General features: G+C 27.6%; 1 long non-coding RNA gene across 1 annotated transcript; it reads left to right on the top strand.

The window, feature by feature from the left end:
• The first annotated feature begins 322 nt into the window (after positions 1–322).
• LOC136075120 (uncharacterized) lies at positions 323–13,163 on the top strand. The gene is made up of 3 exons (XR_010635693.1): positions 323–454; positions 1,228–1,278; positions 12,787–13,163. It is a non-coding gene; the product is annotated as an uncharacterized LOC136075120 (long non-coding RNA).
• Positions 13,164–21,192: the final 8,029 nt, after the last annotated feature.

The following is a 21,192-nucleotide window of genomic DNA, read 5'->3' as shown; positions in this document are numbered from 1 at the left end:
TTACTTTATCTCATTGATAGTAGTTTTAAGTTTTTTTATTTAACTATTTATATTTAATTCTTGTAAATGTTTATAAGATGTATTTGAAATTTGCTTTTACTGTTTTACTTTTTTTTCATATTAGTAATTTTATATATATATATATATATATATATATATATATATATATATATATATATATATATATATATATATATATATATATATATATATATATATATATATATGTATATATATATATATATATATATATATATATATATATATATATTTATAATATTATTGTTATTAATAAAATATAAATTATAAAAAAAACATCTCTTGTATCTTAAGTTGTTTATAATAGTTGATGTGGCGCAATTTATGTGATTGCAAAAAGTGACCAATGGAGCCGTCCAGCTACGTAGACCTGGAAGATATGATAATAGAATCAGATTGTATATGGTATCATTAGGTAAGAGTTAATAATAATTGTAAACGTTATTTAGTAGGAGAAATAGAATTTCACGACTCAAGGAAAGGGGGAACTATAACTCACGCTCGAGTTAACAATTCTGTATAAATCCGCTTGTGTTATACTGGCTCCCATAACTAAAAATATTGTACAATATACAACAATAAAACACAGTAAGTAGATAGTAAGTAAATAAAACACAGTAAGTAGATAGGAAAATTGTAAGAAAATGATAATAAATGATAGCCAAGACAATACAAAAAAAAAACAAAAACGCGCCCTTCAAAGTTTAAACTCTGATCTTAACACACTAATCCAGCATGCTATTGTGTCGATATGCAATCTAAACAATTCATGGTCAAATACTAGATAATAAATTGAAAACTTTTAACCTCCTGTGTAACAGAAAGATATATAAATATTGCAAATGTAACAAATATATAATATAAAGCTCACAAAGCGTTAAAATTCATTGGTGTAAGAGGTAAAAAATGCATTTAAACATTTGTCGTTTTTTTAGGCTTAATTAAATTTGTGAATCCACTTTGACTTTCTAAATTTATGTTATTTCAGATTATCTCTAATATTTACACGCAACTGAAGTGATTTGACAGTGTTTTTGTTGCTGTTTTGTTGACGACAAACTTTAACTTGACTTTTTTTGATAGACTCCGTTCGACAGCAATTTTTATAATCATGTTTTTTATTGGTTTTGTTATGTTTTTAAAATAATTCTGTATGTTCATTAGAAAATTTATCTTTTTTCTTTGCAGAAAAAAATGAACAAGTACAACATCAACTCAAACACAGACAATAATGTGAAGGTAAAAGTGTCTTTTTGCGATATTCCTAAAGTTGATTAAGATCATAATAAAAATTCTCATAATGAATGCAATTGTTTTTCTAAATTTAATAAGAAATTAATTATATATTTGCTGCATATATATGTATACATCCACTACGTCATTTCCGTTGTTGTTAATGTATGAACTTTGACAGCCTTGAACTTGTTGCCATTATGAGGCGGATCGAATAAAATATTCGTATTTACTTACACAATTAGACCGTAGTTAGTCTGCTTTAATTTCAAAATAAACTTCAAAAATGAGAATGAAAATGTATTCATTGATTTCTGAGCAAGCAAAATCAATTGATAAGTAAACCAATTTTGTTGTAATTGATAACAACAAAACCATCGATAACTATAAAAGAGCGAATAACAACAAGAAAATAATTCAGTTTTCGATACTAAAGGAAATTCAACTTTTGATAATTCTTTTGAGTAATCAAGCTCCACACAAATAAGCATGGACACACAAGCTCCATAAATAATTTTTAACTTCACATCTTGTGGTTGAAACTAATATCATTAGAAGGTGCTGTGTCTGTAATTATTAAGTCAGGAAAATTCTTTACCAGCAAACATTTGGTCTAAAAAGTGATATTTTGCTGAGTTAATAATCAGAAATGAAGACTCGAATGATTTGTTTTGAATAACTTTAGGAGTGTGCTAAATCTCAGTTTCACTCAGTTTGATGCTCAAAAGAATTATGCTTTGCGCTTTAAGAACGCGACCCTGTATTAAAATAGACATGAATGGAGTTAAAATGCACTGTAAAAATAAAATAAGAAAAGATACGATATGAAAAACAGTATGAATGGAGTTAAAATTAGTATTACTTCAGTACTTCAAAAAAATCACTCACTCTTTGTCCTTGGAGACAAATAATGACGCTTTGTAAGAGCTAAATCTGCTTTCAGGCAACTAGATATTGTGGCTTTCATATGGCATTTACATACCGTTTTGGTTTGTAAATACATTTGGCATTTACATACAAATTGGCATGTTTTAAATATTATGTTTTTTAATCGTACATTTTGTAGCACATATGCTAACAATTTTATATCTAACAACTTTATATTTATTTGGCTTGTGTTTATCTTATTTATATTTAATTGTGTTTATCTTTGTAGCTTTTTTCTAAAAACACATTTTTTATCTTTAGTTCTATGGATTTCTCTTTTTTAAAGAATTAAACTGATGTTAGGGAGATTAATAAAATATGAACATTAAACCTAAAGCATCAAAAGATAACAAAGTTTCAATAGTATTTATTATAAATAAAATCCCCTTCATTATTGCATATCAGGAAACTACACTAATTAAATCGTGTAAAAGAAAATGCGTAGTTTCAAATAATTGCACCTGTGTAATTAAATCGACCATTTGCGCAAATTACGATTTTAGGGGAGTAAAAATCTCAAAATGACAGTAAAAATTTAACATCAGATTTTTAGTGGGGAGTAAAAATTTTATATTAAATTTTTACTGAGGAGTAAAAAAAAGCGGAAGAAAAATCTTACAAAACACCTTATTTTTAGGTGAAGCAAAAAAATAATCAACGGCTATACTCCACCAATTGAAATTACATAAACTAGTAGGAAAACAACTCAGATAAACTATGGGTTTTAAATTTAATATATAAAGTATTATTGAAATGATTTTAAATCTTGTTTGACTATGGATCAATCTTTAAGCCGATTCGTAAACGATGATTCAATTATTCTACCATGTCATACCGATTTACAAAGCGTTTTGCGTCATTTTATTTTGTTACGTTGTCACTTTTATATACTTTTATCTCTTATATCACTCTGTCTTCAACAATAAAGGCTTCATTTAAATACCTCTTCGCTGTCGTAACTTAACTGCAACAATAGCCAAAAAATTTTATAAAATAGTTTACGTAATTTAGTCATAATGCATCTTAAATAACACGTCATATAACGTAATTACTATATTTATTTGTTTTTAGAAACGTTAAAAGCAAAACGTAACAAAATCGTAATACATCTCATAAACGCAATAAATATCGGTAACTAAAGCAATACTATTGTATTAAGATTTAATTTTCTTATTGATTGCGTTGGTGTGTAAAGTTAGGATTACTTTTCAATTAAAGTATAAATAAAAGTAATATTATACATAACAGAAACGAATAAGGTACTAGATTAAAAGTTTAAAGAGAAGCAACTTTATGAGTGTGGTTTTTTATACATCTACAAGACGTCTTTTAAATGCATAAAAAACCTCTAATACGTCTAAAAGACATATTTAAGATAGATAAGTATATATGTTAATATTTTATAAGCTTAGTTTATATCTCTGTTTTTTAGGACATGTTTTAAAAAATATGAATAAAATGCCAAGTTTTGTTAAAAATTATTGACACACAAAACAAAACAAAAAATCAGTAAATTTTCCATCAGTAACTTTCAAACTCACAATGAATGGAGCTGCTGTAAAACCACCTACATATAAACCCGAATCCATTTCAATTTACGATGTTTTAAACTAATGCAATATTGCTACAGGTTTAAAAGGTGAGCTTTTAATGTCAACAGAACCAACAGCACGGTCAATTATTGCATCATTAGGAAACAGTTTAATCGGAGCCTTATATGACGCTTAAAAGCAACACTACGCTATTTCTATTCGTCCTGATGATGTCTGGTTAACAATTGTCATTGAACAAGCAGACTACGTTAACAGCCACGCCGAAGAGATGCGGCATCTTTTTGTAACCCATGACGGGAAAAAAACACTGACTGTTGTTGGTCAATCTGAAAGACATACTTTGATTTTGCTATGTTTAAGGTACCAATTGGTACTAAAAAACAATGAATTCTGGTTTGTTTAAGGTACCAGATGTGTACCATAAATATGTTTAACAATAATTTTTTAGGTAATTTTTTATTTGGTTAAAATATAAACCGTTTTTTTTATATTGTTTATTGCTTTTCACTTTAATAAAAACTTTTTGATCATTAGCTAGGAAAAATATTAGCGTATTCTCACATCTAGTGCAATATTAGCTCTTTATCTTATATGTGCAATTTTTCTAACTTGAATTCTTGAGTCTGTCATTCTAGTATTCTTCGTTCTTCCTAAACTCATTTACTTGGTCCGTTGAAGCGGGTTATGATGCTCTTTAGTAAGCTAAATTCATCTTCGCAGGCCTCAATATGTGGCCTCGGTATGGCAATTAGCTAGAGGAGGATAAACCTCATTACCTTTTATATTTCACAATCAATAAATAAAAGTTTCAAAAACTTTATTTGGCCTTAAAAGCTGTCGATATATTTGTTTGTTTTTGTTTATTTTGTATATTTAACATTATTTATATAAAAAATTTCTGCAAAATATAGTATTACACATTAAATTTCATTTACTAGTAAATAATGTAATAATATATATTTTAAATACTCATTATTAAACAGTTTAAATAAATGTCAATAAAAATACACAATTCATTTTATATGACATGCTTTAAATTAAAACAGCATTACTTAGCTGTTTTAAATTAAAACAATTATAACACATGTATGAAAATGTAATACATGATATCGAAGGCTTGGAGCCAGTACAGCGCATGTACACTTTAAAAAAAAAGCGATTTGAGACCTTTAATCATGTATCAAAAATTTAATTCGTTACGGAATTTCATGTTTTTAGACATAATATTGCATGACATAGGGCACGTATGTGGCATAATTCTCAAGGCTGGTTAAGCGCCAGGGCCTATTGAAATTAATCTTAACTGGGCATAGGTCATTCTGGCTGAAAGAAAAAAAAACGATTTTGATGAGCATGTACTTAGTTCATTTACATTATAAATAATCCAAATAACATTAAAAAAATCTATGAACAACAACAATAGTAGGTAGAAATACAATGCTTGTAGAATATAAAAAGTAATTTGCAATTTGTAGATTTATTTAAAAAATTTACTTTATTGTAATTTTCAGATCATTTTATCAAAACATGAAGGTTTTATCAGCATTTAGTAGATTAGTATCCCAACGCCTCGTTAACAACTCCCCGAAAAATTTATGCAGCAATCTAAGTCATTATCGAAATATCAACTGCAATGTAATAAATAATGTTTTATAAACATTTTATCTAAAAAAGCTTCTAAACCATTATCGAAACGTAAACAGCAGTCTAGAAAGTTCTACTAATATGTCACCACTGTTAGTTATTAGTCAGTACATTAATTTTAAGTCACTTTCATCAATACCCTCAAACTTACTATCGCTGTATTCTCATGTCCGCGTATCGGCTGCTTTATTCAATTTTGGTGTAATTGGTATTTGGCGCGAAGTTCTCGAATTTTTTTTAAATTTTATAAGATCGATCCTTTTTTTGCAAATTTGTTGTTAACTGATTCTTTTTAAGGTGAAAGAATGACAAGTTGTAGTCCTCGCAAAAAATTTTCCTGTACATACCTTCTTTTTCTTTGACAGGTGCAATGTGCAGCTCATTTTCGTACTTTTCTCTGTATAGATTAATTTTTGTTAATTCACCTCCTCAAGGCGGAGAAGGCCACTACAGACGAGGTATACTTGTTTGTGGTATAACCCTCTCTCAACTCTATAACTCTAAAACACGAACCTGGACGAACAAGGTCGCTGCGCGGAGAACCAAGTTTTTTTTTTTTTTTTTTTTTAATTTTATTTTGCCGTATAATACTATTTACAATGAGAAAAATCGTTTACATATATAATAAATGGCCGGAGCAAGAAGAAGACATACTGTCTTATCACCGAGCCCCGTTAACATTGAAGCCGTCAGTTAATATTACAATTTAAAAACTTTAAACATAAAAGTATATATATATATATATATATATATATATATATATATATATATATATATATATATATATATATATACACACATATATATATATATATATATATATATATATATATATATATATATATATATATATATATATATATATATATATATATATACATACACACATATACTTCTACAAAGATATTATAAAACTTATAATAAGATATTAAAATAGCATAAGTTTTCAATAACAACATACTTAAATGAAAAATAAAAGTCAGAAGATCCAAAAAAAAATAAATAAATAAGTTATGACTTTTTCACAAAAAAAAACAAACAAAAAAAAGTAGATGAAAACCTATTCAGTTTATATATTTTTTTTATTATTTTATAATCAAATTTTAAAATAAATATTTTAGATCGAAATTTTTTCCTAATAAGAAACGTTTACATACTATTTTGAATTGTTCAAAAGATATGTTTTGAAGAATGTTATTTTTATTAATTTTTTGAAAAAGTTCATTCCATAGAAATGCTCCACGATATTGAATTGGGAATGAACTGAGTTTGAAATAGAATCTTGGAACTACAAAATTATCATTTGAAAAATTTGTGGGGTACTTATGAGAAATTTTAGTAAAGTAAGAGTGAAATATATTAGGCGACAAACCATGTTTAGATTTAAACATGAACAGCATTACTTGATATATGTTAAGTTTATAAACATTGAGTGCATTAAGTTCCATTAAGAAAGGCTCTCCATGAGCAGTTCTCTTAACGCCAAAAATAATTTTGCATGCAATTTTTTGTTTACTATAAATTTTTTTAAGCTTTCCATAGTTGCTACTTCCCCATGCAATATTGCAATAGGATAGATAACTATGGATAAATGAAAAATATATAATTTTTAAAGACTTGATATTAAGAAATGGTTTAACTCTATATAGAACTGAAATATTTTTGGAAATTTTATTTTCAATAGATTTAATATGAGATTTCCATGATATATTTTCATCTAATATTAATCTAATAAGTTGAGCACTGTACTACCAGGGACGTGGTGGGAAACGAACTCGGAACCTCTTGTTTATGAAGCAAGCGCTCCACAACTACACCACTATAGCATCATAACACTACCAGATAATACACTATTCAGCATCGGATCCAAATGAGATTATTTTATCCTTTCTAATGTGTGCAACTCCACTTTTGGCTAAGTCTCAATATGACGCTTCACGACGCCTTATGCATTGCCGCAGAGTTTAAATACCAGACGGTGACGCCACTTTCCGTCCTACAAACTGGCTTCACCCCGTTTAAAAAAGGTGCACAGTAGGCCAAAATTGTCATACTTTTTGACTCCATTTTAATTTTGTAATGGTTCTGACGACACAAGTAGTTTTTTTAGGGGTTGTCAAGGGTGGTCATGGGGTTTCTCGATGGTTTTTTAATTAGATGGGACATGTTGTATATCTAAATATAGGTAACTGCAGTTAGTGAATTCAAACCTAAGCATATTCGGTTATTAAAAGTGGTCATGACCGCTCAAATGGTCATTTTAGTAGCTGTCAAGGGTGGTCCTGGAATATCCAGATAATTTTTCAATTAGATGGGACATGTTGTATGTCTAAATATAGGTATTTGATATCAAGAAAATTAAGTCTGGCTATATTTGGTCACCAGGAGTGGTTATGTTCTCATAGGTAGGTGTGGTCATGGGTTGTCAAAATATTTTCGTGATTTTTATCTAGGTAATGACATACATCATACGTTAGTACATCAAGAGCCCCTTTAGCCTCCTCAGGTTGATTGGAGTCTTTGACTTTTCCCTGACTCCTTATTATTCTGGACACTTTATTGACGTAGCTACAAAGCATTTTTTTTTAACATCTTCGCTCTCAACAAGGCTGCAAGCAACCACTAATTAGAGTTGGAAGTTACTGGAAGAGAAAAGATAAAGATTGTAGAGCAAGATAACGACTGACTGACGACATAAAAGATTGCAAATTATATGAATCAGGAAAACAAGATGAAGGAAGCGAATTATAAAGAACTGATGTTCGATGAAAAAAACTAGGGGAATAAATGTTTTTGGAGCACTTAGGAACAGTCACAGAAAAAGGATGAGACTTAATTGAATGACGAGTAACACGAGAATTAAATTTAGTAGTTGGCACAAGAGACGCTAGCTCTTTAGAGCAGTGTCCATTATAGCATTTGTTGAAAAGAGAAAGAGAAGCAACGTTATGACAATGGGATAATGGTTGGAGGTTGGCTGCAAAAGTAGGTCCAGAAGTTGAAAGGTAGATGATTCATTGAGTACAATACCGTTCATAAATATAGGAAGCTCTAATTTATTGCAATAACGATTGGCTGAAAAAAATTGAGTTTTATTTGTATTGAAGTTCACCAGACGCTGTGAGCCCCATGCTGTAGCCAAAGTGAGATCCTTTTCAAGCTCTAACACCCCCTCCAAGCAATTAGAGAGTGTTGGGTTTTTATCATGACAAGAATAAATGGTTGTATCATCAGCGAACAGCGCCACTTTAGATGTTAGAATATCTGGAAGATCGTTATTGTGAATTAAAAAGAGTATAGGGCCAAGGATTGAACCTTGAGGAACTCCTGAAGTTACAGAATATGAAGAGGGTTTTACAATAATTACATTAACTAAGTAAATAAATAAAAAAAAATTTACATGATAGGAGCAATAAGAAGACTGCAGTTGTCTTATCACTAAACCCCGTAATGTATACCATACATAGCATAGTTTTTAAGAGCCGTGTTAGATAATACAAAACCTTTTAAATATTAATTAAATTTTCTAAAAAATTTTAAACAAAGAAAGAAAAAAATAAATAAATAAAAAAAAAAATTATTTTTTGTACTTTATCTCCCTATTTCTTTTTTTTAACTTTTTTTGTTAAATTGAGAATAGTTAAGAAAAAAAAAATAAAAAAAAACGATAAAAAGAGAACAAAATATAAGAACAAACAAACAAAAAAAAATATATATAGATAACAAAAACAAGATGATAAAAAGTAAATGCACAAACTCACATATAAATACATGGCAAACAACTTGGGGTACATTTTACATAAGATTTCAAAAAGGTAGAAAATTATATTAAAAACAATTATTTCTCATACAATTTTCTAACTTAAAGGTATAACTTTCTACCTTATAAGGTAGAAAATTATACCTTACTAAGGGTATATCACATATCCTACCTTAACTAAAAATTTCTATCTTTAATTTTTAGTGTGTAGAAGAGTTTGCCTAAGTTTTTTTTTAAACTGGTTAAGCAAAGAGAGTGTTTTAAGATCACCATTTAAAAGCGTATTCCATATTTTAGGTCCTCGATTTGTATTTAAGTATTTAGTGGCTGAATAATAGGTCTTGGATTGACTAAAGTTAATTTTTGAGAATCTAGAGCTGTATATATGATTTATTTTTTTAAATATTGAGTAAAATAACGGCGGTGCCGTACTTTTATCAAATTTAAACATGAATATAAGAATTTGATAAAGATTTATTTTGAAATCATTTAATATACTGAGCTTACTAAAAAGTTTTTTTGTATGGGAGGGTCGACCTTCATTTGTAATAATTCTAATAGCATGTTTTTGTCTGCAGAGAGGTTTATTATTTTTGCAACGTTGGTGAAGCACCAAGCAATATTTGCATAGTTTAGGTAACAATTTATAAATGAAAAGTATTAGTGTTTCAAACAAGATTGGTTTAAAACCTGTTTAGCTTTATACAGTATACCAATATTTTTTGAAATTTTATTCTCAATTACATTTATATGTTCTCTTCAATTATTATTTTCATCTAGAATTACGCCCAAAAAATTTAACGATATTTACCGTTTTATTAAATCATTATCAATAAAAAGATTCGGTAGCTTTTATAGAATATTTTTTTTTAGAAGCATGATGGAATAATGTGTATTTAGTTTTAATAATGTTTAGGGATACTTTATTGGATTTAAACAATTGGTTTAGGCTATCAAGTTCATTGTTTATTGTTAAAAATAAAATATTATTATTTTGATTGGAAAAAAACAAGTTAGTATTACCAACAAATAAAATTGAGTTTAAGATATTAGAAAAATCATTTAAATCATTAACACAAACCAGAAACAAGAGAGGTTCTAGTATAGAACCCTGGGGAACGCGACATGTGATAGTCATATAATCCGTTGTTTCACTTTCGTATGAAATATATTGCTTCCTGTTAAACAAGTAACTTTTAAATCAAGCCAAGTTTGAATTTCCTATACCGTAGATTTCGAGATTTGATAAAAGAACTACATGATCAACTGTATCAAAGACTTTACTTAGATCTATAAAAATATCTTACCAGATACACCGAAAGAAGAAAGCTTATGGAGAAGACCAGCATGCCAAACTTTATCAAAAGCTTCAGAAATGTCAAGAGTGACGGCCTTAACCTTCCCACCTTTATCTAATGCGCAATAAAACCTATCGGATACTACTGCTAGCGTATCAGCTGTAGAACGAAAGAATCAAAATTCATATTGATGATCAGAAAGTAAGTTATTAGATTCAAGATGAGAGATTACGTGTTTGTAATTAAAAATTCAAAACTTTGCTTATTATAAAAAGAAGCCTAATGGGACGGTAGTTAGACGAATCACATCGCTTTTTTCTCGAGTTTTATTCTGTTGTTTTACTGATAGATATGGAAGTAACGGTCTCAATTGAAAATTGCAGCCGCACAATTTGAGGAAAACTATGGAGAAGTGTGAGGCTTGACCTAGAATCGTCGAGAGGGAATAAAAGATTCAATGTTAGCCTGAATCCAGGAAGTTATGTAGGGAGTACATTTGTCAGCAGGAAGACGAAGGATTTCTACCCAAGGGCCATCACGAAGAAAATCACTGAAAGAATCCCTGTCAGCTTTAAGATTGATCCCAGTCAGTTTTAAGAGGTATGATGATAGGGGATTCAGATGATGAAGAAAAATAAGGTAAAAGTTATAGAGAGATCAAACTGTGATCAGAATCACCTAATGGAAATGTGGAGAAACTGAGCACTCACTAGAATCAGAAACAAAACATAAGTCGATTAGAGAAGGTAAATGCTTTGGGTTATCTGGAATGCGAGTTGTAAAGTTGACTATTTGAGTTAGAGATTGAGAAAGGTAAAAGTTGTGGACTTTAACGTCTGCATAGTCACTGACACTAGAGCCAAACCGTTCTGTGTGATGAGCATTAAAGTCACCAACAACAACGATATTGCCTTATGGATTAAGAGAGAGAGGGCTTGGTCCATTTTATCAGAAATAACATCAAAAAGAGTGCAGTCTTGAGATGAAGGAGAGCGATATAGAACAAAGATAAAGACGATAGAATGGTGCTAAACTAAAGCACATAAAATAATAGTCACATAAAATAAATGTATTCAAACCTAGTTTCCGACAATCATCATTTTAATCATAAAATCATAATTTATTTGTGTTTATTATTGAATTTCGTTGTGTAGTGCTCTCTGTTGTTTATAGTCTGAAACATTAATACTAGTGTGTATGAAATCACAATTAAATTACTGTTTTTCAATTATATTGGCGTTATTTAAATGAACAAAACACGTTTGAAATATTTAAACTACAATTTTCAAGATGAAAATAGCATTTTAAAAAAGTTATTTAGACGACATTAAAACTAGAAATACTAGATGATGTAGTTTTCTTATAAACAAGCGAATTTAAGCTCTTTACAAAACTAAATTCTTCTATTTACATAAATAAAAACCTTTTGCATGCATAATAATAATACAAATAATAAATATTAATAAATACACATAAACACAAATAATAAATATAAATACAAAGAATAAAAATAAATACAAATAATAAATATTCTCTTCACTGATCCAGCATTTTTTGGTGTTTGAGATAACTTCCAGACATGAAGCAAACTCCAAACTTTTGTATGTTTCTACTTATGTCAAATATAGATGCTTTGCATAAAGTTGCGATGATTGGAGGCTGGGAACAAATAAGCTCCAAAATCACTTTGAAAAAAAAGCAATCATAAAAAATAAACTTTCATATTTCTTCTTCTTATTTCAATATATGATGTCAATGAACTAATATAAACTTTTTAAAAATTAAATTGTTGTAAAACTGTCTAGCTGCCCTCATATTTCATTCTGATTTTTTACATTTTCACCAATATTTGAAAAAAAAAACATTGCCATTTTTGTAGCAACATTAATATACTGAGCTCAAATATAGGGAAGTAGGGAAAAAATTATACTAGTTTTAGAGTGCTAGAGAGTCTCTAGATTACATATACAATTAGAAATTACTCCAATATAAAAGTTGGTTTTGAAGGGTTTTGCTCATCTTTTACCCACTGTGCGGCGAATAGAATTTATCCTAATTATGACTATGACGTCATAATAAGGATTATGACGAATAAAATGTATACTATGAAGTCATACACATTATGACGTCATAACTGTTATAATAATCTTTTCATTACTTAATTATGACATGGTGCTCACAATTATTAACATTCTCAACTTTAGTGTCAATTAATTAATAATAATTATTAGTTTTTTATTATTTTTAATATATTATTTTATTACTATATTAGTAAAGTGTTATTGTTTATTATTGTTCATTATATTAATGTTATTATTGTTTATTATTAAAGTGTTATTGTTCATACATTCATTGAGACACACCGTATGTCCTGATAATGGAAGAATAATCATCAATATGTACATACGTCAAATTGTCAATAAAGAATTTTGGTAACTAAGCCTCGATTAAATCAATTTTTCCACCGAATGATACCCGAGGCTCCCGCATATAACTCATTTTCGAAAAAAAAGGGACATACGCGGTTCCGGATCAAAGTCCTCAATGTCTTATTATTTATTTGAATGGAAATTTTATGTCGCTTTTAGTTTCTTGTGGAACTAATTCAAGACTAGAACTTACATAATAAGCTTCCTTTTAAGTTATAATATAACTTGTGTAACGTGTTTGTTTTATTAATTTGTATAATAACATTTTTTGATTCAAAGATTTGTATTTTATTTTTTGTAATTTGTTGGAAAAAACAGAAAAAATTAAAATTATAGAATTTGTATTGTTATTACTGTTGTATTTTTCTTAAACATTATAAATTTTTTGAAGTCACATTTATTAGGCTTAGTAAAGTGAATTATTATTTTTTTATATTAAACATAGTTTTATATAAAACATAGTTATATAACACATAGTTATAAAATATATTTAATCTTAAATTTTTAAGTTTTTGAAAGTTAATTAAAATTAATATATAAAAGGTTTAAAACTATTAAGAGTTTGATTCGTAAAAATTTTATCTATTTTTTCCCTGGTACCCTAATATAGAATGCTATTATATCTAAATGTTGTCATATAAAGTGGCTTGAACAAGTGAAGGTCCTCTAACACTGTTTCTTTAGGTTAAAGTCAAAAGGAAAGTCTTGAGATGCCCAAAGAAAAAGGCTGGGAAAAAAGTAAAATGAGCAGATTGAACCTTAAGTTGATTAGTATAAATTTTAAATGCTTAAAATTAAATTTACTGATAAGAGCTTTATGACACGCTTCTTTTATAATATTATAACTGGTACTGACTATGACAAATTTGTGTCTCAAGCTGCATATATAAATGTTTTTTTTTGTTCCAATGTTAGGACATTTTTATTTATTTTTTTATTGGTATTCACCTCCCCAAGACTGAAAGAGGTACTACAGTTAAGGATGGTTTATTGTTGTTACAACTCTCTCTCAAATATTTAACTTACAAGACACAATCCTCGGCGGACAAGGACACTAAGCAGTGGAACAAGTTAAGCGCATACCAGAAACGTGATAGGGATCAAATTCCAAACTTCTCACTTATGAAGCAAGCACCTTGCTTCTACGTCACTACCACATAAGTAAGTATTCCTTTTGTTTTTTCAGTGTATGAAGCGCTCTTTCATAAATTAAGTTAACTTATTATTAGTTATTTTTTTCAATACGTTTTTTTCAGCACTTGGCAGTACAAAGCATTTTATCTGAAACCTGAAATTAAATATGATTTTCAGAAAAGAATAATATTTACTACAGAAACAGCAACAGAACACCTAAATATTACAACAGAACTTAGTTATAAAAAATAAATATTTATTTGAACCAATTTCATACTCATTCAGTATTTAATATTTGAAATGAATTACTACCTCATATTTACCATATTTCAGACTTGAAACAAAGGGATAAAATTCATGCAATGTTAAAACATATTTTTGTTGAATGCTGTTAGTTTTTTTTATTTTTTTGTGTTTACCTAGTAAAAAAAAACAGTGGACTTAAAGAACCACTCACGTAGAAACAATTTAAGGATCGATGGTGTAAAGGAAAAAGACAATAAAAGCTGAAATTATTGTAGAAACTCGGTAAAAGAAATAATTAAAAATAAACTAACCATATCTGACGAAATTGAAATTGAAAGAGCCCATCGTATTGGAAATGCAAGAAATAACAAGTTACCAAGAACAATTCTTTTCAAACTGCTAAATTATTTAGATAAAACTAAAGTTCTAAACAACGCAAAAAACTATATATAAACAAAGAATACGCGAAAGAAACAGTAGAACATCGACGGAAACTATGGGAAGAAGTTAACCGACTTTGTAAAGCTGGTATCAAAGCCATTATTAAATTTGATAAAATTTATTGCAGAGATTTTAAAAAATAAACAGCTGTTATAAGCGTCCCTATTTTCTTTTATATTAAGTCCCTATTTTTTGACTCCTAAAACAATATATGTGTAAATTGTTATAAATTAATATTTTTAATTTTGAATTCTAGTATATAAAAATATATTATACATATGTATATATATATATATATATATATATATATATATATATATATATATATATATATATATATATATATATATATATATATATATATATATATATATATATATATATATATATATATATATTATAAATGTATAAATTGTTATAAATACAGATAAATACAAATATATGTTTTTGCATATAAACAAGTATAATTATATGATGAAGTCAAGAACAACAATATGTTAAAAGGCTATCTTTTTGATTGACATTTTGTTAGATAATGATATTTATTGAAGTTTAATTGGTGAGTTTTTTTTCAGTCTAATTTACAATAGTTTTTATGTTTTTAGAAATGATTCTCTGTTATCGTCAATTAAACTATCTTTGACAAGTGCTGAAATCAGTATTTCTTTTCACTCTGAAAATTGTCCTGATTTATTGTCTGACCTTATGCAGTGGTTAGCTAAACATTTAGTTTGATGATTTATATTAAATAATTTGCTTGTTTTGCGGCAACATGGGCAATGAAACCTACCAAAAATTCCAAAATGTTACTAAAAGACACCTAATTATGTGAATACTAAAAAATCTTGGTTTTGACATCTAGCGATTGGTATTAAAAATATGCTTCGAGATGATGAAATGTTAATTAACAATGATATTTTATAGTAGTTGTTTATGGCCTATCCTTTTTTTAAACAATAAACAACTTTGGTCTTTACTTTGCTAGTTTGGTTTTTACTTTTTTGTTTGCCACTAATGCATTTAGTTTGTCTTAGGGTTGTCCGTCAATTAGTGTATTTTGAATAAAAGACCAAAAATATGTTATTTGTAATTTGTTCAAATTAATCGTATTTCTGAAATGTCAAATGACTTATACGGTAAAAAACAATCTAATTTTGTCAGATAGCCAACATCATTTTAAAAGATAAAAGGATAAACAGTTTATTTTCTTTGTATACTGGTCTCTATGTACTGCATATACAAACCAAATGAACAGCAACAATGCATTGATGCTGTTAAAACGGTTTGTATTTAAGGTTGTGGATTATTATGGTACAAAATGAATGTAAAAAACTTAAAACAAATGAATTATAACCTGATTAATTTGTTATAAAGTTTTATATGACCGTGGATTGAAAGAACCTAAAATTTTTGAGTCTAAAAATTATTAAATTTAGTAAAAAGATTCCATTCACTCAAAGTGTCAAAGGTTTAAGTGAAATAAGTAGTTAGATATCGAAGAAAAAATACCAAAATGGTCACTGGTGTCAAGGAGAGCTATATATTAAAATGTTTTTTGGTTCTTCACTTTGTAAAAATTTTGACTTCTTTATTTTACCCTGCAATTCAAGCTATATCAAACTATTTGCCAAAACAACGCTTCTAAAAAGGAAAGATTTATAGAAATTTGAACTTATTCACAAGGCCCTATTAAATATTATAATAAATTACTCATTTAAGGGTAATACAAGAATTTTCTTTTCATTAAGTCATTATTTGCTTCAAAAAAGTTTTTTTTCTTTATTCAATGAAAAATATTTAAGGATGGTTGACATGCCTACGTTAAACCAATTGTTTTTTCAGAACAATTTTTTTTCCTTTATATCTTTTAATTTAAAAGTATTAACCGTTTCATGTACCAAATATGATGCAGTATTACAAAAACGAATCTTCTAATGTTTACCATTACGAGGTTATTTTAAATTGCTGTTGCAAAACAACACTGCCCATTAAGAACCTATTTATTAACAGTTTTATATAGAATAAAATATTAAGTTGTTACGTAGATAACTATGAAGCTATTAAATAACTTAAACATTAAAAAAGGGAATTTATTTTCCGAAACTTTAAATAAATTTAAAAAAAAATTTAAATAAAATTAATTTGTCAGTTTATTTAAAATTTTACCTTAGATTGACCTAAACACAATCTGACCAAACATCAAATTTTGTTGCTATATTTATAACTATATACTTAGTGCTTGTAACATGACAAAGTAACAAAAATAATCTAGCTTTTGAGCATAACATATTGTCATTTGCAATTAATTTAACTATTTATGAGGCAATTTATCACAATTCCACCAATCAAAATTATAGGAGTTTCATTAATTTTAAATTTGTTTGATATGTTTTAAATTGATAAAATTTAGAATTGATAATATTTAGAATTGATAAAATTTAAAATTAATAAAATTTAATATTGATAAAATTTAAAACTGTTTTTGGTTCAACCAAGCATGTCTTCTTATTTTCCAATGAGAAAAGTAAAATATTCAGTCACACCAGATTGATTGCTACTTCGTTTGTGGTATGCTTTACATGCAGTACGTATCAGCCTTGTAGCCCCAGATTTTAAGGGACTCTTGCAGCCCCAGAATCCAGATACCCAGGTTTTTAATGCAAACGTGTTTTCATGACTACCACTAATTTTTCAAATGAATTCAATACTTTATCTGTCTCAGTTGCAAAGTTTTTAAAAGATGTAATTTTCAAAAAAACTACCCCAATGTTCCCCCCCCCCCAATGTTCTATTGCTTTTGGTAACAATAGCTTCCTCATTTTTTTTAAACTTACTATTAAACAGTGGATTGACGGAACCTAAATCTGACACATTGGACTTAAATGAACAAATTATTTTTGCAAAGCTTTTTTTTCCTGTTTTTTGTTTCCAAAATATCACAAATATTGTTTGTTTTTGTTAAAAAACTCAAAGTAGATGCAGCATCACCGTAAGTGTATGCAGCATCACCAAAAGTATAAGCAGCATCACTAAAAGTGTATGCAGCATCACCGGCAGTTGATTTTGATAGTCAAAATGATAGCATTCTTTTGGAAGTTAACCAAAATTATGATAATGTTGGTAATATTTGGTTGTTCCATGTCCATGTAATCAGTTTCCTGTGTTTTTCTCAATATTATCTAACATTTTCACTGATACTTGTGCGAGAATTAAAGTCACTGACATAAATCTAAAGCTTGTACCTACATAGGAAATTTATTTTTTTTGCCACATTTTTTGTTTCTTTAAATCTATTTTGATGATATCATTGACTTTTTTTCTAATAAATTTTATCACATTTAATTACATTTAATTTTCATTTAATTGTTGCATTAAATTACATTTGTAATTGACTTTGTTTATACTGACATTTAATAATAACAGCTCCATGAATATCTCACAAATATCATTTGAAGAACGCCTTCTTTCAAAAGTTACAACTTCCTCATATCCCAACAACTTCAAAAGACCATTTAAATGTTTTGTTTATTTAACTATTTAACTTTTTTCACTTCTTCACTTACAGTTCTTTAACTTCTGACACCAAAATAGTGAGATTTTCGATTAAAGAAACCAATATGTGTTAATTGTTTTATTAAAATTTTTTTTCAAATGCCATAATTTTTTTTGAAGATTTCTTTTTTTTTTAAATAAATTACCAACTTTTGTATTACTATTTTGAAGCATTTGGGACTTTTTTCTTTCTCAGACGATATTGTTTGTAAAGATGGTTGAGTATTTTTTTAAACAGAAGTGGCATAAATTTGAAAGCATTAATTCTTTTTTCCCTTTCTTACTTAGAAAATTATCTTTCTGAACTGTTCCATTTATTTTCAAAAACAAATAAAGGCCATTATCAGCAATTTGGATATCGGAAGAAAATCATCGTCTCAAACTGTGCACACATTAGTTAATCATTTTTTTTCTAAACTTTGATACCATAAACACAAATCTGTGTTCTGCATTTCAAACAGCTAGATATAAAAAATAACTTAATATCAAAGTTACTTAAATAAGCGCTTTTATAAGGAGACACAAATTTAAACTGTTATCTAACTGTTTTGGACCTGCTCATATTTGTCAAACCTTTTTTTAATTTCAGACTCTCCAATATTTACGCGCAACTAAAGGGGTTTAACAGTGTTCTTATTGCGGCTTTATAGACGACATCGTTAAACTTAACTTTTTTGAAAGACTTTGCTCTGCTGCACTATAAATGTATATAATCAAGTTTTAAATTAGTTTTGAATAGTTTTTAAATGAGTTTGTATGATTGTTAGAATTTTATATTTTTTATTGGAAAAAAGTAAAATTAAATAGGTATAATACCAACACAATCAAAAATGTAAAGGAAAGTTGTTATGAAAAAAGTGTCCTTTTGCAAATTTTGGTTTAAAATATAAATGTCTCTTTTTGAAAGTCTCTTTTTTGACAAATATTTCTTTTTGTTAAAGAGCAAAAGTCGAAATATGCAATTATGGTGAAATATTTTGTTATAATTATGTTAAAATAATTATTTATAGTTAATGTAAATAACTATAATAATTAAAAGCTAATTGAAAATGTTTATTCTTAATAAGCTTGGGGTGGGTGGGAAGATTTTACAAAAATTAATAAACGTCACCCCCCCCCCTCTTTTATTAGGGACTCGAGAGTTAGCAATTTGGAGGATCACTTTCACTAACTGCCTGATTATAACAAAAAATAGCTCAAAGTTGATTTAAAATCTGATAATAATTCTGGTGATGAATTAAAAATTTTCTGAATTTAATAAGAAACTTGTTATAAATATATATTTGTTGCATATGTATGTTTATATCCACTATGTTTACATCCACTATTTCATTTTCGTTAGTGTTGATACGAACTTTGACAGCCTTCATCTTGTTGCCATTATGAGGCGGATCGAAAAAAATATTTAATAACACAATTAGACCGTAACAAGGCTGTTTTAATTTCAATATGATTTTTAAAAACGACGGTGAAAAGGTTTTTATTAATTTTTGAGCCAGCAAAAGCAATCAATAAATGTAATTGATTTTGTTGTAATTGATAAATCGATAACAACAAAAGCATAAACAACAAGGATATAATTAAAAGTTATTCCAATAGTAAAGAAAGTTTAACTTTATTGATAATGCTTGAGAATAATTAGGTCATGCACAAATAAAGTTCCAAATATCATTTGTAACTTTACATCTTGTGTCTATAATTATTTAGTAATAGGAAAGTTTTTAAGCAATCAGAACAATAGACTAGACTTAAATTAGATTTAATTATAGTAGTTTTAAGAGTGCGCTGAATTTCAGGTTGACAGGTAGCATACGTTTAAGAATTTCGAAAAGTTTTATTTAAAACGGCTTAATTATCACCAGCCCAAAACAAACCTGTAAAAAACTTTTTTATAATGTTTGTGATAATTTATGAATTTTTAAGATTTAAAAGATTTTTATAATTTTCAAGATTTTTTGACTACAATATTAAACAAATTTAAAATAGGAACAAATTCATTAGTCAAAATAAATTTTTTGATTCAAAACAATTTGCATAAATGCTCATTTTTTTGAAAGATAAACAATTATACAAAGAATTTTTAATTAGTAAATCTTGACTAATATGTAGAGATTATTTTCTTTTTAGTCAGTTATTATTAAACCTTGTTTTGTTGTTTAAAAGGTTTAAGTTTTGCGCTTAAGAGTGTTACTTAGTATAAAAGAGATACGACCCAGAACGACAGGAGTTAAAATGCACTTATGTAAAAACAAAATACAAGAAGATGCAACATAAAGAACTTAACCTTGGTCAGTTAATTTTACATTCTAACAGCTTGTCAAGCCAGCGCTACTTCTTGCTTCTTACTCGTATTCAGTTTTTTAAAAAATTTACTTTTTGTCCGTGGAGGTAAATAATGTCGCTCTTTAGAGAGCTAAATCTGTATTCTAGGAACTTAGATGTCATGGCCTTCATATGGCATTTAGCCGGACGAAAATATACCACAAAACCTCTTTAATTGGCTTGGTTTAAATATTCAGCTATTTCATCGTGTTTTTTGTAGCACATATACTAAAAATTTTATATGTAACAACTTTATATCAAATTGGCTTGTGTTTATCTTCATCGCTAATTATAATAAAAGAAAATGTTTTAAAAAAGCATTTTTTATCTCATTTACGTCTGATTTTTCATAAACATATTTACTCTGGTGTTAGGAAGACCAAAAAAATATTATTATTAAACCGAAAGGATTAAAAGATTACCTTCAATAATATTTATATAAAACAACTCTCTTCATTATAGCATTTTAAGAAACAACAATAATAAAAACGTTTAAAGGAATATACGTAGTTACAAATGATAGCAAATGCATATTTAAATGTACAATTTGCGCAAAATACATTTTTTGGGGAGTAAAGATCTCAAAATGACACTAAAAGTTTAACATCAGATTT

This window comes from Hydra vulgaris, chromosome 01 (assembly GCF_038396675.1).
Source record: "Hydra vulgaris chromosome 01, alternate assembly HydraT2T_AEP".
Taxonomy (NCBI): domain Eukaryota; kingdom Metazoa; phylum Cnidaria; class Hydrozoa; order Anthoathecata; family Hydridae; genus Hydra; species Hydra vulgaris.
Note: the sequence above shows the minus strand (reverse complement) of the source record. Positions and strands in the feature narration are given on the sequence as shown.